The sequence below is a fragment of the Pristiophorus japonicus genome, chromosome 11, assembly GCF_044704955.1.
Source record: "Pristiophorus japonicus isolate sPriJap1 chromosome 11, sPriJap1.hap1, whole genome shotgun sequence".
Taxonomy (NCBI): domain Eukaryota; kingdom Metazoa; phylum Chordata; class Chondrichthyes; family Pristiophoridae; genus Pristiophorus; species Pristiophorus japonicus.
Genome location: NC_091987.1, coordinates 81,324,067 through 81,344,550, shown reverse-complemented (window position 1 = coordinate 81,344,550; position 20,484 = coordinate 81,324,067). Strand labels below are relative to the sequence as shown.

General features: G+C 45.0%; 1 protein-coding gene across 3 annotated transcripts in view; it reads left to right on the top strand.

Annotated features, from left to right (window-relative positions):
- The window catches only part of LOC139276113 (HMG box transcription factor BBX), a 260,196-nt gene that overhangs the window by 9,773 nt on the left and 229,939 nt on the right, over nucleotides 1-20,484 (top strand). Inside the window, exon 1 of one of the 3 annotated variants that reach the window (XM_070893624.1) lies at nucleotides 20,411-20,462. The exons of the other annotated variants lie outside the window; for them this stretch is intronic. The gene's annotated coding sequence lies outside the window, so the exon portion shown is untranslated. Of the gene's footprint in view, nucleotides 1-20,410; nucleotides 20,463-20,484 lie in introns of those variants that run through there. 3 annotated transcript variants of the gene reach the window in all.

Genomic DNA, 20,484 nt, shown 5'->3' with positions numbered 1-20,484 from the left:
ATGTTAAAGGTTTATTAGTTGGATACTTAAATTTCATCGAAATGGCTAATTTATTTTTGTGCTAGATTGTAAGCAGATAAAAACAGGTCATTAAAGGCCAATTAGAGCTCGCTCTCAAAATAATTTGGTATTATAGTAGTATAGCATTTTCTGAACAGAAATTCTCATTGCCATGGTCAGTACAAGTTACAATCACATAAGAAACCTAGAGTTTGTAATCTGTATTTGTACTTAGAGGCAGAAAAAAATATTCAGCTCCCTAGTTGTGCAGTGTAAATCATGATTTGCACTATAGTATATACAATGATATCATGACTGAGTTTGGATGTGTAGTTTTATTTGTTTTATGACATGATTGATATACAGAAGGTTGTGTAGTGACAACATCATTTACACTATGGTATGTGGAGTAATACCATGAGTGACATGGAGCATGGGAGAAATACAAGATTTTTAAAATAATTGCGTAAAATTGCAGTAATTTGGGGCTGATAAAATAATTTTCCGAATCCACATTGAATTTCTTTTCCTAGTGCATTGATTTAATTGACAAGTCTTCAACAATGAAGTTAGTTAAAATTTAGTTTTGTTTCACTGGGTTTTGAAGCTGCTATTCCTCAGTCCTTGAATTTCCTTTTAATTTTCCTCCAAAAAAGTACCAAAACTTAATTACTCCATGCAGATAAAACTTTGAAGTTTATTTTGTGGGAAAGTAGTTACACTATTTAACTGAAGGCCATTTCCATTTAAATTGTGAATGTTCAGGCGTAGAGAAATAAATATCTCGGTTTCCATCATTTTGTTAGATTTTTTTTCAGTTTGTTTACCTACTTTCTTGGCGTGGTTGCGGGAGTGGGTGGGAGCATAATTATTGTAACTATCTTGAAACATCACCCCAAATGGAAATACTGTTGATTATTGTATGAGAAATGAAATAAATGCTACCATTCTATATTAGTAAATATTTGCAGGGCAATGGAGAAAGGTCGGGAGGAGTGGAACTAGCTGAAGTGCTCTTGCAGAGAGCCAGCATGGGCTCGACGGGCCGAATGGCCTCCTGCGGTGCATGATTTTATGATTTTATGATTCTATGAAATGGGAAAAAATTGGCTCGCACATTAGCACTATCACCTCCTGAGAGAATTGTGGATTCCAGCCCCACTCCCAAAATTTGAGCAAAAATTACAGGCGAACAGTTCATTGTAGTACAGGTATAACGTCCCGAAACCGGAACTCTCAGGACCGAGGCCATTCCGATTTTCGTGTTTTTCCAGATTTCGGAGAAGAAATCCGACATTCCGAATTTGGAAACCCCTGGGCCGAGTTTTGGATATTACCGGATTTTGGAGAAGCAAATCCGACGTCCCGAATCCGGAAACCTCCTGGATGATTTTTGGGTATTTCTGGATTTTGGAGCATTCCATCACCCTCCTGACTTGTGCCTTGTAGATGGTGGAAAGGTTTTAGGTAGTTAGGAGGTGAGTCACTCATCACAGAGAACTCGGCCTCTGACCTGCTGAGTAACCACAGTATTTATGTGGCTGGTCCAGTTAAGTTTCTGGTCAATGGTGACCCCCAGGATGTTGGTGGGGGAATCGACGATGATAATGCCATTGATAATCAAGGGGAGGTGGTTAGACTCTCATTGGAGATGGTTATTGCTTGGCATTTGCATGGCATGTATGTTACTTGCCTCAATGTTGTCCAGATCATGCTGCATGCAGGCACGGACGACTGCTTCATTATCTGAGGACTTATGGGTCCAAGTTTCCACAAGAAAAAAAACGGGGCGCCCGTTTTTCGCACCACAAAGTGCGCCTAAAAAAATCCTTGGTATTCTCCACCTACTTGCAGGTCCTCTGGCCCTCGGCGCAGCCAGCACGAGCTGTGGGGGGGTGGAGCCAGGTCCCTGCGCTGAAAACAGTGCCGGGACCTCTGCACATGCGCGCTACAGTCGGCACGCAAGTGCAGTAGCTCCAGGCGCCGAACTGTGTGGGAGGGGCCCGAAGCATGCAGCCCCTAGCCCTGGCTGAATGGCCTCACTGGGGCTGCGTGAATAAGGCTCCTCCCACGGCCAGCTCCTCACCCCCCCCCCGACCAGACCCGACACTCGCTCCCCGCCCCCCCCCCCCCCCTGCCTCCGGACCAGACCCGACACCCGCGCCCCCCGACTGACCCGACCGACCCGCGCTCCTGTTCCCGCTCCCCGCCCCCCCGTCTGGACCCGACCCCCGATCCGACCCCCCCCCACACTGGACCCGACCCGACTCCCGCTCCCGGACTGGATCCGACCTGACCTCCCCCCCACCCCCCCCTCTCTCTCTCTCTCTCTCTCTCTCTCTCTCTCTCTCTCTCTCTCTCTCTCTCTCTCTCTCTCTCTCTCTCTCTCTCTCTCCCTCCCCCCTCTCTCTCTCTCTCTCTCTCTCTCTCTCTCTCTCTCTCTCTCTCTCTCTCTCTCTCTCTCTCTCTCTCTCTCTCTCCCTCCCTCTCTCCCTCCCTCCCTCTCTCCCTCTTCCCTCCCTCCCTCCCTCTCTCCCTCTTCCCCCCGCACCTCCCCCGAACCGAACCTCCCTGACCCGACTCGACCCAACGCCACCTACCTGTAAATCTGGTGCTGGGGATGGGCCCTGCCTGAAGTCTCGGGCCGGCCCGTTCAGCCTTCGGTCCCGAAAGGCCTGCCTGAAGCACTTTCACATAGGTAGGAAGATGGTTTATTTAATCTTTTCTTTGCTTATAAATGTTTATTCAGGTTGGATTTATTTGTTTAAGTATAAATAAGGATTTATTATAGAATTTAATGACTTCCCTTCGCACCCCCCCCCCCCACCTCGTTCTGGACACCTAATTTGTAACCTGCGCCTGATTTTTTAATGTGTAGAACAGGTTTTTTCAGTTCTACAAAAATCTTCACTTGCTCCATTCTACTTTAGTTTGGAGTACGTTTTCACTGTGGAAACTTTCAAATCAGGCATCAGTGGCCGGACACGCCCCCTTTTGAAGAAAAAATTCTGTTCCAAAGTAGAACTGTTCTACCTGACTAGAACTGCAGAAAAAAAAATGTGGAGAATTGCGATTTCTAAGATAGTCCGTTCTCCACCAGTTGCTCCTAAAAATCAGGCGCAAATCATGTGGAAACTTGGGCCCTATGAATGGAACTGAACACTGTGCATTCATCAGCGATAATCCCCACTTCTGACCTAATGATGGAGGGAAGGTTATTGATAAAGCAACTGAAGATGGTTGGGCCTAGGACACTGCCCTGAGGAACTCTTGCAGCGATGTCCTGGGGCTGAGTTGATTAGCCTCCAACAACCACAACCATCTTCCTTTATGCTAGCTATGACTCCAGCCAGTGGAGAATTTTCCCCCTGATTCCCATTGACTTCAATTTTACTAGGGTTCCTTGGTGCCACACTCGGTCAAAGGGCAGTCATGCTCACTTCACTTTTGGAATTCAGCTCTTTTGTCCATGTTTGGACCAAGGCTATAATGAGGTCTGCAACCGAGTGGTTCTGGGGGAACCCAAACTGAGCATTAATGAGCTGGTTATTGGTGAGTAGGTGCCTTTTAATATGAACATAAGAAATAGGAGCAGGAATAGGCCATTTGGCCCATCGAGCCTGCTCCACCATTTACTAAGATCATGGTTGACCTGATCATGGACTCAGCTCCACTTCCCTCCTCACTCCCCATAACCCTTTACTCCCTTATTGTTCAAAAATCTGTCTGTCTCCGCCTTAAATATATTCAATGACCCAGCCGCCACAGCTCTCTGGGGCAGAGAATTCCATAGATTTACAGCCCTCCTGAGAGAAGAAATTCCTCCTCATCTCAGTTTTAAATGGGACTGCCCCTTATTCTGAGACAGTCCCCTAGTTTTAGTTTTCCCTATGACTGGAAATATCCTCTCTGCATCCACTCTGTCAAGCCCCGTCATTATCTTATATGTTTCAATAAGATCACCTCTCATTCTTCTGAACATAATGTGTATAGGCTCAACCTATCTTCATAAGTCAACCCCCTCATCTCCGGAATCAACCTAGTGAACCTTCTCTGAACAGCCTCCAATGCAAGTATATCCTTCCTTAAATATGGAGACCAAAACTGTATGCAGTTTGTTATGTATTTATGCTTGGGGTCACCAGACAGCCGGGGGCGCCATTGTCGGAGGTCATCGGGCTGTACATGCGCGTGCACGGTCACTGGTATATAAGCGCGGATACCATGTCACGCAGGTTACTTTGGGCGCGAATAAAGTTGGATCAGGTTTACATCTGAGGCAGTTTACAGGAACAAGTCTTTTGAGTCATTACCTTTATTACATTTGGCGACGAGGTAACTTAAGAACCTTCGCGTATACAATGGGTACGATTGGAATTCTGGAGAGATTTGCGGATGGCGAGGATTGGACGGATTTTATCGACCGTCTGGATCAGTATTTTGTGGCCAACAAAATGGAGGGAGAGGCTGACTCAGTTCGGCGCAAGGCGGTTTTCCTCACCGTTTGTGGTCCAAAAATTTATGGTCTCATGAAGAATCTTCTCTCGCCTTTACATCCAACGGACAAAGAATATGGGGATTTGTGTGCTTTGGTGCATGACCATCTTAAGCCAAAAGAGGGGATCATCATCTCACGCTATCTCTTCCACACACATGTTCGTGCTGAGGGCCAGGATGTGTCAGGATTCGTCGCCGACCTGCGACGTCTTGCTAAGCCGTGTAAGTTCGGGAACGTGTTGGAAGACATACTGCGAGATTTCTTCTTGATAGTCATGATGTGATTCTTCAGAAGTTATTGGCCGAAGAGAAGCTGGATTTGAGCAAGGCCATCGCGACTGCCTAGGAATGCATGATGACTGTTGATAATTTGGGGCAGATATCATCGAAGAGTTGGAGCTCCATGGCAAGTACTGTAAACAAGATTGTGTCATCGTCTGGCAGAGCTGCTTATGGCAGGGCCTACTCGACTGCTTATGTGAAACCTGTAGCTGCTCAAAGTCCGCCAACTGGTAAGAATCCGATTTCACCCTGTTAGCATTGTGGGGGCAATCATCGGCCTCATCAGTGTCGGTTTAAACAGTACTCCTGTAATGGCTGTTTGAAAGTGGGGCATCTTCAGAGAATGTGTCCACAACTGAGCAAGCGTGCTGCCACTCATCACATTGTTGATGATGACCAGTCCAGTGCTGGCCCGGATACACAACCCGAGGAGGAAGTGTATGGTCTGTATTCATCTTTGGGAGGGAGCCAGCCGATAATTGTTAATGTGAAGCTGAATGGCGTGCCTGTATCAATGGAGCTGGACATGGATGCGAATCAGTCGATAATGAGCCAAAGGACATTCGACAAGCTGTGGGACACTAAAGCTGTGAAGCCTAAGCTGAGTCCAGTCAATGCCAAGTTGCGTACTTACACCAAGGAACTCATATACCGGTGATTGGCAGTGCAGTAGTCAAGGTGTCATATAATGGTGTGGTTCATGATCTACCGTTATTGATCATCCCAGGTAATGGTCCAACGCTGTTCGGCAGGAATTCGCTTGAGAAAATCAAGCGGAATTGGAATGATAGCAAAGCATTGTCATCGGTGGATAACACTTTGTGTGCTCTAATGCTGAAGAAGTTTCCTTCTTTGTTTGAACCAGGCATTGGTAATTTTACTGGAGCCAAGGTGCAGATTCACCTGGATTCTGATGCAAGCCCTGTCTATCATAAGGCTTGGTCTGTTCCGTACATGATGAGGGAGAAGGTTGAAATTGAGCTTGACAGACTCCAACGTGAAGGGGTCATATCACCGGTCGAGTTTAATGAGTGGGCCAGTACTATTGTTCCTGTGTTGAAGAGTGATGACACTGTCAGGATTTGTGGAGACTACAAGGTTACGATTAACCGATTTTTGAAACAGGATCAGTACCTGTTACCGAAGGCTGATAACCTGTTCGCCATGCTAGCTGGTGGAAAGTTGTTCACTAAACTAGATCTGATGTCGGCCTATAAGGAGCTTGTCGACACTTTGAAGAAACTCACCTCCATCAACACGCATAAAGGACTGTTTGTCTACAGTGGGTGTCCGTTTGGAATTTGTTCGGCTGCAGCCATATTTCAGAGGAATATGGAGAGTCTACTGAAGTCCATTCTTAGAACTGTCATGTTTCAAGATGACATTCTGGTCATGGGCCGCGACACTACTGAACATCTGAACAATCTTGAAGAAGTCCTACATCGTCTGGACAAAGTGGGACTCGGGCTGAAACATTCGAAGTGTGTCTTCATGGCACCTGAAGTTAAATTCCTGGGGAGGAAGATTGCTGCAGATGGCATCAGGCCTACTGATTCGAAAACCAAGGCCATCAAAAATGTACCCAGGCCTCAGAATGTGACGGAGCTGCGTTCATTCCTTGGGCTACTCAATTCCTTTGGTAATTTCTTAGCCAGATTAAGCACTTTGTTAGAGCCACTGCACGTGCTACTCCGAAAAGGCGACAACTGGGTCTGGGGTATGTCTCAAGATAGAGCCTTTGAGAAAGCTAAGAATCTGCTCTGTTCAAACAAGTTTCTTCTTCTTCATTATCCGTGTAAGCGTCTTGTATTGGCCTGTGATGCTTCATCATCTGGGGTTGGCTGTGTACTCCAACAAGCAAATGAGTCGTGCAAGCTACAACCTGTTGCATATGCTTCGAGAAGTTTGTCAAAAGTGGAAAGAGCTTACAGCATGGTAGCAAAAGAAGCTTTGGCCTGTGTGTATGGGATCAAAAAGATGCATCAGTATCCGTTTGGTCTTCGTTTTGAACTCTAAAAGGATCATAAGCTACTCATTTCATTGTTTTTCGGAAAACAAAGGGATTAATACCAAAGCATTGTCCCGTATCCAGAGGTGGGTGTTGACATTATCTGCCTATGAATACATTATTCGTCATAGACCTGGCACTGAGAATTGTGCCGATGCACTGAGTCGTTTGCCGTTGCCCACACCTGAGGTGGAGACGCTGCAACCTGCAGATCTACTGTTAATAATGGATGCTTTTGAGAGTGAAGGAACACCTGTCACTGCTCAACACGTTAGGATCTGTACCAGCCATGACCTTATTTTATCGGTTGTGAAACGTTGTGTCCTCAGTGGTGATTGGTCTGCAATACCTATGGAAATGTGTGATGAGACCAAACCTTACAACTGTCGCAAAGATGAACTGTCCATTCAGTCAGATTGTTTACTGTGGGGTAATAGTGTTGTTATGCCTAAGAAAGGCAGAGAAAAATTTGTACGTGGACTACAAAGCACTCATCCTGGTATTGTCATGATGAAAGCCTTTGTTCGAGCTCATGTATGGTGGCCTGGAATTGACTCTGATCTGGAATAATGTGTGCATCAGTGCAATACTTGCATGCAGCTAAGTAAAATACCAGCGGAATCTCTGCTGAGTCTTTGGCCGTGGCCATCTAAACCATGGTCGAGGATCCACATCGATTTTGCGGGCCCTTTCCTGGGAAAGATGGTTTTTGTTGTGGTGGATGCATATTCAAAGTGGATAGAATGTATTATTATGTCATCCAGTACGTCTACAGCTACTGTTGAGCCTTCGTGTCATGTTTGCTACTCATGGTTTGCCTGACATTGTTGTGAGTGACAACGGATCTTGCTTCACAAGTCTGGAGTTTCAAGAGTTAATGAAACTCAATGGTATTAAACATGTGAGGTCAGCCCCATTCAAACCTGCTTCTAATGGTCAAGCAGAGCATGCTGTTCAAACCATCAACAGAGTATGAAATGTGTAACTCAGGGTTCACTGCAGACTTGCTTGTTCTGTATACTGCTCAGTTACAGGACTAGACCTCATACGCTTACTCAGGTCTCCCCTGCTGAACTACTGATGAAGATAAGTCTCAAGACCAAGCTCTCGCTCCATCCCAATTTGTATGATCGTGTTGAAAACAGACGTCAAAGTCAGCAATGGTATCATGATCGTGCTGCTGTGTCATGTGACTTCCCTGTCAACGATCCGGTTTATGTACTGAACTATGGTCAAGCTTCAAAGTGGATCGCCGGTACTGTTACAGCTAAGGAGGATAACAGAGTGTTCATTGTCGTGCTCAAGAATGGGCAAACTTGCAGGAAACACGTTGATCAGATAAAACTGCGGCACATGGATGAACTGGAATCGCTTGAGGAAGATGCAGTCAGTGACCAACCGACCAATGTTCATTCATCAGAGGACTTTGCTGTCATTATTGAAACTGGACCTCCAGTCTCTGATGTGGTCATTACCACTCCCATCAGATCGGTTACTCAGCCTTCAGTCACAACTGACTCAGAACGCTCGCCTAGAACTGAAGTTGAACTCATGAGCGGAAAGCCCCAGACCGTCTTAATTTGTAAAAAGACTGATATTAAGATCTTGAAAGGGGATATTATGTATTTATGCTTGGGGTCACGACACCAGGGGGCGCCACTGTCTGGCTGTACGCGCGCATGCGTGGTCACTGGTATATAAGCGCGGGTACTATATCACGCGAGTTACTTTGGGCGCGAATAAAGTTGGATCAGGTTTACAACTGAGGCGGTTTACAGTAACAAGTCTTTTGAGTCATTACATTCATTACACTTGTATGTTTCGACAAGATCATCTCTCATTCTTCTGAACTTCAATGTGTATAGGCTCAACCTATCTTCATAAGTCAAACCTGCTCATCTCCGAAATCAACCTAGTGAACCTTCTCTGAACAGCCATCGATTCAAGTATATCCTTCCTTAAATATGGAGACCAAAACTGTACGCAGTACTCCAGCTGTGGCTTCATCAATACCCTGTACAGTTGTAGCAGGACTTCTCTGCTTTTATACTCTGTCCCCCTTGCAATAAAAGCCAACATTCCATTTGCCTTCCTGATTACTTGCTGTATTAACTTTTTGTGTTTCATGGACCCCCAGGTCCCTCTGTACTGCAGCACTTGGCAATTTTTCTCCATTTAAATTATAATCTGCTTTTCTATTTTTTTTCTGCCAAAGTGGATAACCTCACATTTTCCCAAATTATACTCCATCTGCCAAATTGTTGCCCATTCACTTAGCCTGTCCAAACCCTTTTGCAGATTTTTTGTGTCCTCTCAATTTGCTTTTCCACACACCTTTGTATCATCAGCAAACTTGGCTACATTACCTCGGTCCCTTCATCCAAATCATTAATATAGATTGTAAATACAAGTGCAGCGTCAAAAATCCAGAATTTTGGAATCCGGATTCCAGATCGATCGGTGGCAGGGTCGTCCGGAATCCGTAAAATGTTCTGGAATCTGGACCCATCGACCCTGCCAACCTCCGGGGGGGGGGGCAGCCTGCCGCTGTTGCTGCCCTTACCTTGGGACCTCCTTGTCAGCTCGCCCGAGCATCTCCGTGACGGAGCCGGCTGGCCCAAACAACGCCACCTCCGAGGTGGGCCAGCCCGAACACCACCTCCTTCCTTTAAAAATGGACGTTTGCTGACACCTTCCATCGTGAGAGTAGGCAGCTGGAGCAGTCACTGGCTGGATTGGATTTTTCCAGCTTTTTGCGGGAAGACATACCTGGGCAGTTTTCCACTTTTAGGTAGATGCCAGTGTTGTAGCTGCACTAAAACAGCTTGGCTAGAGGCGGGGATAGTTCTGGGTCATGATAGATTAAGTGAATGGGCAAAACTGTGGCAAATTAATTTCAATGTAAGCAAATATGATGTCTCCATTTTGGACCTAAAAAGGATAGAACAGATAAATGGTAAAAAGCTTAAAAAAGTGGATGTCCAAAGAGACTTGGTTGTTCAGGTACATAGTTCATTAAAATGTCATGAACTAGCACAGAAAATAATCAAAAAGGCGAATGGACTGGAGGACTGGAAGACAAGGGAGTTGAAGTTATGCTGCAGCTATATACAAAGCCCCAGTTAAAAACATAGAAAATAGGTGCAGGAGTCGGCCATTCGGCCCTTCGAGCCTGCACCACCATTCAATAAGATCATGGCTGATCATTCACCTCAGTACCTCTTTCCTGCTTTCTCTCCATACCCCTTGATCCCTTTAGCTGTAAGGGCCATATCTAACTCCTTCTTGAATATATCCAACGAACTGACATCAACAACTCTCTGCGGTAGGGAATTCAATAGATTAACAACTCTCTGAGTGAAGAAGTTTCTCCTCATCTTAGTCCTAAATGGCTTACCCCTTATCCTTAGACTGTGTCCCCTGGTTCTGGACTTCCCCAACATCGGGAACATTCTTACCTGTCCAGTCCCGTCAGAATTTTATATGTTTCTATGAGATCCCCTCTCATCCTTCTAAACTCCAGTGAATAAAGGCCCAATCGATCCAGTCTCTCCTCATATGTCAGTCCAGTCAGCCCAGGAATCAGTCTGGTGAACCTTCATTGCACTCCCTCAATAGCAAGAACGTCCTTCCTCAGATTAGAAGACCAAAACTGAACACAATATTCCAGGTGAGGCCTCACCAAAGCCTTGTACAACTGCAGTAACACCTCCCTGCTCCTATACTCAACACCCTAGCTATGAAGGCCAACATACCATTTGCCTCCTTCATCGCTGCTGTACCTGCATGCCAACTTTCAATGACTGATGAACCATGATACCCAGGTCTCATTGCACCTCCCCTTTTCCAATTCTGTCCCCATTCAGATAATATTCTACCTTTGTGTTTTTCCCCCAAAGTGGATAACCTCACATATTTATCCACATTATACTGCATTTGCCCACTCGCCTAACCTGTCCAAGTCACCCTGCAGCCTCTTAGCGTCCCCCTCACAGCTCACACCGCCACCCAGTTTAGTGTCATCTGCAAACTTGGTGATATTACACTCAATTCCTTCATCTAAATCATTAATGTATATTGTAAAGAGCTGGGGTCCCAGCACTGAGCCCTGCGGCACTCTACTAGTCATTCTGCCTGCCATTCTGAAAAGGACCCGTTTATCCCGACTCTCTGCTTCCTGTCTGCCAACCAGTTCTCTATCCACGTCAGTACATTACCCCCAATACCATGTGCTTTCATTTTGCACACCAATCTCTTCTGTGGGGCCTTGTCAAAAGCCTTTTGAAAGTCCAAATACACCACATCCACTGGCTCTTCCTTGTCCACTCTACTAGTTACATCTTCAAAAAATTCCAGAAGATTTGTCAAGCATGATTTCCCTTTCATAAATCCATGCTAACTTGGACCGATCCTGTCACTGCTTTCCAAATGCACTGCTATTTCATCTTTAATAATTGATTCCAACATTTTCCCCACTACTGATGTCAAGCTAACTGGTCTATAATTACCCGTTTTCTCTCTCCCTCCTTTTTTAAAAAGTGGTGTTACATTAGCTGTCCTCCAGTCCATAGGAACTGATCCAGAGTCGATAGACTGTTGGAAAATGATCACCAGTGCATCCACTATTTCTAGGGCCACTTCCTTAAGTACTCTGGATCTGCATCCCAATCAGGCCTTGGGAATTTATCGGCCTTCAATACCATCAATTTCCCTAACACAATTCCCTGACTAATAAGAACATAAGAACATAAGAATTAGGAACAGGAGTAGGCCATCTAGCCCCTCGAGCCTGCCCCGCCATTCAATAAGATCATGGCTGATCTGGTCGTGGACTCAGCTCCACTTACCTGCCCTCTCCCCGTAACCCTTAATTCCCTTATTGGTTAAAAATCTATCTATCTTTGACTTGAAAACATTCAATGAGCTAGCCTCAACTGCTTCCTTGGGCAGAGAATTCCACAGATTCACAACCCTCTGGGAGAAGAAATGTTTTCTCAGCTCGGTTTTAAATTGGCTCCTCCGTATTTTGAGGCTGTGCCCCCTAGTTCTAGTCTCCCCCACCAATGGAAACAACCTCTCTGCCTCTATCTTGTCTATCCCTTTCATGATTTTAAATTCCTCCTTCTCACTAGACCCTCGGTCCTCTAGTACTTCTGGAAGGTTATTTGTGTCTTCCTTCATGAAGACAGAACCAAAGTATTTGCTCAACTGGTCGACTGTTTTTTTTGTTCCCCATTATAAATTCACCTGAATCTGACTGCAAGGGACCTACGTTTGTCTTCACTAATCTTTTTCTCTTCACATATCTATAGAAGCTTTTGCAGTCAGTTTTTATGTTCCCGGCAAGCTTCCTCTCATACTCTATTTTCCTCCTCCTAATTAAACTTTTTGTCCTCCTCTGCTGAATTCTAAATTTCTCCCAGTCCTCAGGTTTGTTGCTTTTTCTGGCCAATTTATATGCCTCTTCCTTGGATTTAACATTATTCTTAATTTCCCTTGTTAGCCACGGTTGAGCCACCTTCCCCGTTTTATTTTTACTCCAGACAGGGATGTACAATTGTTGAAGTTCATCCATGTGATCTTTAAATGTTTGCCATTGTCTATCCGCCGTCAACCCTTTAAGTATCTTTTGCCAGTCTATTCTAGCCAATTCACGCCTCATACCATCGAAGTTACCTTTCCTTAAGTTCAGGACTCTAGTCTCTGAATTAACTGTGTCACTCTCCATAGTAATAAAGAATTCTACCATATTATGGTCACTCTTCCCCGAGGGGCCTCGCACAACAAGATTGCTAATTAGTCCTTTCTCATTACACATCACCCAGTCGAGGATCGCCAGCCCTCTAGTTGGTTCCTTGACATATTGGTCCAGAAAACCATCCCTAATACACTCCAGGAAATCCTCCTCCATCGTATTGCTGCCAGTTTGGTTAGCCTAATCTATATGTAGATTAAAGTTGCCCATGATAACTGCTGTACCTTTATTGCACGCATTCCTAATTTCTTGTTTGATGCTGTCCCCAACCCCTCTACTACTGTTTTGTGGTCTGTACGCAACTCCCACTAGCGCTTTCTGCCCTTTGGTATTCCGCAGCTCCACCCATACAGATTCCACATCATCCAAGCTAATGTCCTTCCTTGCTATTGGGTTAATTTCCTCTTTAACCAGCAACGCTACCTCACCTCCTTTTCCTTTCTGTCTATCCTTCCTAAATGTTGAATAGCCCTGGATGTTGAGTTCCCAGCCTTGGTCACCCTGGAGCCATGTTTCCGTGATGCCAATTATATCATATTCATTAATTGCTGCCTGTGCAGTTAATTCGTCCACACCTGGAGTACTGTGAGCAGTTTTGGGCACCACACCTTCGGAAGGATACATTGGCCTTGGAGGGAGTGCAACGTAGGTTTACCAGAATGATACCTGGACTTCTAGGGTTAAGTTACGAGGAGAAATTACACAAATTAGGGTTGTATTCCATAGCATTTAGAAGATTAAGGGGTGATTTGATCCAAGTTTTCAAAATATTAAAGGGAACAGAGAGGTAGAGAGAGAGAAACTATTTCCGCTGGTTGGGGAGTCTAGGACTATGGGCATGGTCTAAAAATTTGAGCCAGACCTTTCAGGAGTGAAATTAGAAAACACTTGCAGTGGGGTCGGTGGTGTGTAGGAAATGCGCTGGTGGCTCCAGCCTGCCTTTTCGCACCAATCTTGCGATGATGGGGCTTGTTAAGACTGCCCTGCGGGATTCCTGACCAATTAACTGGAAGCCGGTCTAATGATGTCAGTTGATGATGCATCATCAACGGGTTTCTTTAAAGGGACCATGTGTACACTGCTTTGATAGTTCCTCTGTCAGTATTCTGCAGCATTGAGCTGCTGCAAACACTGACAAGCACTGCACAAAGGCGCACGGCTGCACCCAGGCTCTGCCATGACTCCTCCCGATGCTTATGGAGGGAGTCATAGCACACAGGGAGGTTCTCTTTCCATAGGTGGAAGAGACCTCCTCAGGACACCAAAACTGCCTGGTTGCACATTGCACAGGAGGGCACAAGCAGGGATGTGGTCAGGAGGGCCAGGCTGCAATGGCGCAAACCTTTCAATGATCTCAGTAGATCACGTAACATTACTGCAAAACCACACTCTACCTCATCCTGCCGTGCCACTCATCACATCCCCATTACTCTGCTCTCCCTACTCTACCCCTGCACATGCTTACTCACACCAACTGACCTTGCACCTCCACCCATCCCTCTCTCTCTCTATCCAAATTATCAGTTCCCCATCTCACTAGCCACCCCTCACACTCACCCTCATCCTTGTCCAATCATCCCAACTAACAGCACACAAAGGTCCTTGGCTCCTTTAGCCAATGTTCATGTAAAGTTTATGTTGATATGTTGTCAAACGTTGAAATCTTTATTTTCAGCACTTTGCGTCTTTGGACAATTTGTAGGCAGCTTTGGAAGTGGCTTAGTGAGTTGTAGGGAATGATGAGACATAAGGGTACTACCCCCCAAAATGGTGATGACTGTGAAAGGAATGGCTTGGGCATTGCAGGGATGCTTTATGGAGTTGGTGTGAGGTGGTGCCAACCTGGCACATCATGTGGCAATCAGGGTGTACAGCATCAAGTGAAGTAAATGTGGCCATGGTGATGCCATCCCTGTCTTCCCGGGCAGCAGTGTGGTCGGGTGCTGATGCCCTGTGTTCTGTGCAGCATCAGTTGATTTTGGAGAAGGTTGGTGGTGGTGTTGGTGATGCTGGTGTGTTTAGTGATACTGGTGTTGGGGCTGATCGTGGTCGGATTCTAAGGACCAAGGTGAGATTTTTTTCAAGGGCACCGATGCTGCTGGTATAGTTGGCAGGTGAGATTGAGATGACAGAAGCGCCCTGTCAATGGTGAGAGAGGTTGCTCCAAGGAGGTGACAGTGATTCACTGCAAACACTTCGAAACTGCACACAGTTCAAAAGTCTTTTCCAAATCCTGAAGGCATTAGCTTCTGACATTGGAAAGTGAACAGTTGTGAAATGGTAGCTTTTATATCACTTATGCAGCTGTCAACTAGCCAAAGTGATGGAGAGTCACCTGAGAACCTGATACACTGACGTGGCGTGAAACCCGAGGGATGGCAAACCTGTCACAAGATTGGTAAAATTGTAAGTGCCTGCTTTTAATCTTCTTAAGCAGCACTCAACTACCTCCTAACTATCTTAATTCACTGGCTCGCCGCTTGCTGTCGGGTCTGCGATCTGCACACAGACTTGACAGTTGGGAAACTGACACGGAGGCAGGTTCAAATGGGATCCCGACCCGCTGTCAATTAGGGCCATTTTGACAACGAGCCCGTCTCCAAACCTACGCTCGCAGGGCTGGGCAGATTCCAGCCAAAGGGTGGTAGAAGTTTGCAGCACTCCTTCGCAAATGGAAATTGATGCTAGATAAATTGTTAATTTTAATCGGAGATTGATAGCTTTTTGTTAACCAAAGGTATTAAGCGATATGGGACAAAGGCGGGTCTCTGCATGCTTGTAGTCCTGTGTTGTAGCTTCCCCAGGTTGGGACCTCATTCTCAGGTACACCTGGTGCTGCTCCTGTCATATTCTTTTATATTCCTCATTGAACCAGGGTTGATCCCCTGGCTTGATGGTAATGGTAGAGTGAGGGATCTGCCAGGCCATGAGACTACAGATTGTGGTGGAATACAATTCTGCTGCTGCTGCTGATAGCTCTCATGGATGTCCCATTTGGATCAGTTCTGAGTCATTTAGCATGGTGGAAGTGCCACATAACAAGATGGAGGGTGTCCTCAGTGTGAAGACAAGACCTCGACTTCACAAGAACTGTACGGTTGTCACTTTTACCAATACTGTCATGGACAGATGCATATACGACAGGTAGATTGGTGAGGAGGAGGTCAAGTAGGTTTTTCCCTAGTGTTGGTTCTCTCCCAACCTGCTGTAAACAGAGTCTGGGCTCGATCACCTCAGTAGTCTACTGAGCCACTCTTGAGGACATTGATTTTGCCAGAGTACGTTCTGTGCACTTGCAGTCAGTGCTTCTTCCAAGTGGAGTACAGATTCATCAGCTGAGGGGGAGCAGTAGGTGGTATCAGCTGGAGTTTTCCCTGCCTATGTTGGACCTGATGTGTTGAGATTTCATGGGGTCCGGGGTCAATATTGTGTTCTCCCGCTGTGCTGCCCCTTCTGGTAGGTCTGTCCTGTTGGTGGGACAGGACATACCCAGGGATAATGATGGAGGAATCTGTAACATTAGCTGATGGGTATGATTCTGTGCGTATGACTGTCGGGCTGTTGTTGCTTGACTTGTCTGTGGGACAGCTCTCCCAATTCAAATTCACCGGTGGAATTTGAACTCGTGTGTTCGGATTATTAGTCCTGACCCCTGGATTACTAGTTCAGTAACCTAACCACTATGTTACCGTACCTCCATTGCATTGAGATGGGCGGGACTGCAGGTTGTTGGGTTTCCAGGAGGAGAATCGTGGGGCAGTTTTATGGCAGTGGGCTAGATTGGAATATTTCATTGGTTTCAGCGCTCCAGCACTGAAAACGGAAGGTAAAAGAAGGATAATACAGCCCTATATCTTTTGGGCTCTGTAATTTCCAGCATGAGTCATGTGACCTGTTGCTTCAGTAAATCTCTTATTGTAGAGTGATGTGGGAAACACTGTTGCATAAAGGCTGCAGCGAGAATGACCATAGTAAACGCCAATACCACACTGCTTGTTATTAGCTATTAGGAATATCATTGGAAATCCCCTAGGATATGTAATATAGTACGCATCATCTGTGTAATGTTCTAGGGTGGGGAGAGATTTGCCTGCATCTGTCCTGATGCCCTTATTAGAGAAAATATTCAACTGATCAAAGTGAAACCATGTTCTTTATCGTTGTCCAGTTATCAAGTCTAGGCTTCTCTGACTGAGCTTGTATTTGTTTTAAAATAAATTGGGGGCCTTTATTCTGACTGTCAGTTGCTTCTTTGCCTACGTATTGCTATATGTAGGATGGGAGTCTGGACATTCAAATTGTTTTAGGTGATGTTAATGTCAGTTTTCAAATTCTGATGTAGATTTAAAACATTGAGTGCAAAATATTTACCATTTACTAGAATGGCAATTGTGCCAGTCATTGAGGTGGAGCCAGTTAACTGAAGTTATTTTATTCAATGTAATTTGTAAAACTATCATGCTAAACTAGCACTACATGCTTCATTTCAAGCCTCAATGTCAACAATCTAAAACCAATATTATTTCAAGTTTTGTTTTTAAACATCTGACAGAATTTGCAATACAAACTAATGTATGTGATGTATTAAATACTGATGATTTTCTCCCACATTATTACAACTGCAATGTGTAAAACAAATCCAAGTGTAAATTTATGTGCATGATGCACTGAAATTAAGGCCACCTGTTGCAACTGGAATAATTCAAACCACTCGACATGAATATATTACGATAGCAGGAGCCACAGCATAAAAGAGCAACATGTGTGACTGAACATTCCAGAAACTGTAACAGTTGTGTAAAGGATGGTAAACATGTTAAAGGCTTCCCAGCAACAAAACTGGCATGGTGGGTGAAGAAGATACTGGAGATAGAAAGTGAGAAAACCTCATTGCTTCAAGGACCAGCAAATTTTAGAGGTAAAGTGAATTTTCATTGTATTTTCAAACAAATATCATTGTTGTTTTTTCATTACAACCATATGCTCAATTTGTAGGTAGTAAAAAATAACTTAAATTCCATATTTTGTCCAGTGTTTACAGTGCCACAATTCCATTTAATACTGGAATGATGTTACAGTAAAAATCATACTTTTCTAGAATGTACAACATATTACTGAAATTCAGCATCATTTTGTTCTCTTCACAGATCTATAAAATACTGGCAGGCAGCCGACCTTTCGGACCACTTGTCAGTCAAAGGAATGTTATCGGAACAGTGGTCCTCGGAGCATCTCAGAAATAGGAGTGCTGGTACTAGAACCTCTATGGAGGAGATTTGCTCGTTTTATCAGCAGTATGGTGAACCAAGGCCTTGAGCTAAGGTCTAGAAAGTTAACCTTTTCCACCAACTATGTTCAATGAGCCGCGTAATATGACACAAGGTCACCTTTTGGTGAGTTACCAGACTGCACACTGGAATGGCTCATGTGGGTTCTTCTCTTTCCCAGCAGGCTCAAAGATGGCATTGGAGATGTTGTATGGACATTGTCCGTTTTGTGTGGCTTATATCCCCTGTGGTCTGTTGTTACGAGACCTGTGGAAGATCTAATGCAGGTACAGGTACTTGACACCACAACATAAAATCCGTATGTTGGTAGAATGACTTTGGCTGCATTCTAATACTGGTCTCAAAGATGGTAACTGACACAGGATTGGATTCAGCAAACTTAGATGAAGATGATTTATCTGTGGAGATAAAAAAAAGACTTTCTTTAATGCCTTTGGATTACAGGTACACTGGAAAAGGACTGCTTCTGTAGTCAGAGGGCAACGATGCATAGAATTTTGCGAAGCAGAGGAATATAAGCATGTGACTTTCTTGTGTTTTATTGACTGTAATATTGGCAAGTGGATTAAGAAAGATGTGCATGGCTTGTTACCACATGGAGCAGTTGTTTTCATACTTCGCAGACAGCTCTAACAGGAGGTGCAGTCTCCCTTACTGAAACATTTGAAACATTTATCACTTATCACTTAAGGTCAGTTTGTTTTGGTGTAGCTTGTTTGTTGTTGCAATAGGTTTTCATTGCCTTGAGCCAACAGGATAGCAGTAATGTCGTGAGCTTCCTGGAAGGGTAGATATTTTGCTTTCTGTATGCTATTATGGCCACTTGTACCCTTCTGTAATTGCGAGAATTTTTTTGCCAAAAAAGATACTGTTATGTTTTATAAAATTACTAATCTTCTTTGGTGTTTCTCATGGAGATTTTTTGTTGTTGTCTCCATGCAGCTGTCTCTGTGTTTGTGTTCTCAATCATTCTTTCTGTCTTCCACTTTCATCTTCTATTGGCCTTTTCTTATCTGGCGTGCTCTTTTTTTCGTTGTCTCTCCCTTTCATTCTGACTTTGCTTCCCTCTTTTTGTAAGTTTATGGGGAGAAAAATTGGGCTACTGACCGCCACCCGTTTGCGCCAGAATCCTGGAATAAAATGGCGGCCACCGCTCTGCCACATGTCTCTGGCGCAGGACTCGGCGACCACCATTTTGGTGCATGCCGGAGTGCTGCCCTTAGTCGTGCTGGGCATGGACATGCAAATATGGAGAGCACGATGTCAGACTTAACGCCACGCTCTGCGAACTTGGACCTTTGCACTGAGTTTAGTGCTGGGTTCTAAATTCACTCAGAAAAGCGAGTGTGCAGCAATCTGACAGAGACATTGTCAGCACTTCTTAAAGGGACAAGCATATCTTTCAGGTAAGTTTGCATTTCAGCTTTTGGACTGGATTTTTTATATTTTATTGAAGTAGTGGCTTGGTGCAATACATGTTCAAAGTTGCGGAGTGTGCTGCTGGACACTTTCAAGGCCTCGGATGGTAAAGGAAAGGCCTATGAGAAGACAGACATTACTGGAAATACTTATCAGGATGGCAGCATCCATGGACAGAGAAATAGAGTTCACATCTCAAGTCGAGATGCTGCTTGACCTGCTGAGTATTTCCAGCATTTTCTGCTTTTATTTTAGATTTCCACCATCTGCTCGCAAACGGAAGAGGAGGATGCAACTGTGTCATCCCCTTCTGGCCGGGATATCCGGGATGGAATCATTCACCTGCACTATGAGTGACCACAACTTCAAGTCTCCTTTCAACATGTGCCCACACCTCATGCAGTGCTATCCCAGTGGCTGGTGGAAGACTGCTGACTTTCAGTGGGGAGACAATGCAAATGGCCTTTCAGGTTGAGCTTCAGGAGCTGGTGGCTGGAAGTGATGGTGTTTCTTCTTCTTCATCACTCTCCTCTCGGCCAACCACTGGCTGGGCAGGCTGGATTTCTTGGGTGTGTGAAATGAGGAAGGCTGGAGGTGGAGTTGTGGTGAGTGGAGGTTGGGAAAGTAAAAGGTGCATGTGAGAAGAAGGTTAATGTGTGAGTATACGAGAATCTTCTATCCTTTCAGTCCCACTACTGGTCAAGGGCTCAGCCATATTCCTGCCAAGAATGACCAGCACTGTCACCTCGGAGAGTGAGGTGAAGCTAGAAATGGGAGTTGTGCCATGTGGAGGGCCTCCTGGCCCCTATGGTTAGAGGACCTCTCTTGCAGTGTTGACCCCCTGCACAAAGCTGGAGTGCTGCCTGTGAGACCCTGGGTGCCCTTCTCTGGCTTGCTGAACCACTTGTGTTAGTGCTGAAGCACTTTTACGATTTTTTTAGATGTGCACTTCAATTCAGCTTTAAGAGCTGAAGACTGTTACTTGGGAATTCTTTTTAATAATTTTTCTTCAGAAGGCAGGTTAGCACTAGTGGCTAAAGACTACCTATTTTTAAATTATTTTTATTTTTTTCATTTTAGAAGGCAGTTCCCCTTTAAGGGACCACAGTGCTTTCTGAAATAATAGCCTTGCTGTTCTTGCTGCAATGATGCTGCGGCCACGTTACATTGGGCCTCCTGCTGAGACTACCGCCAGGAGAACCGGCCTTGCACAGTGAGTTTAGCGCTGCGCTAAT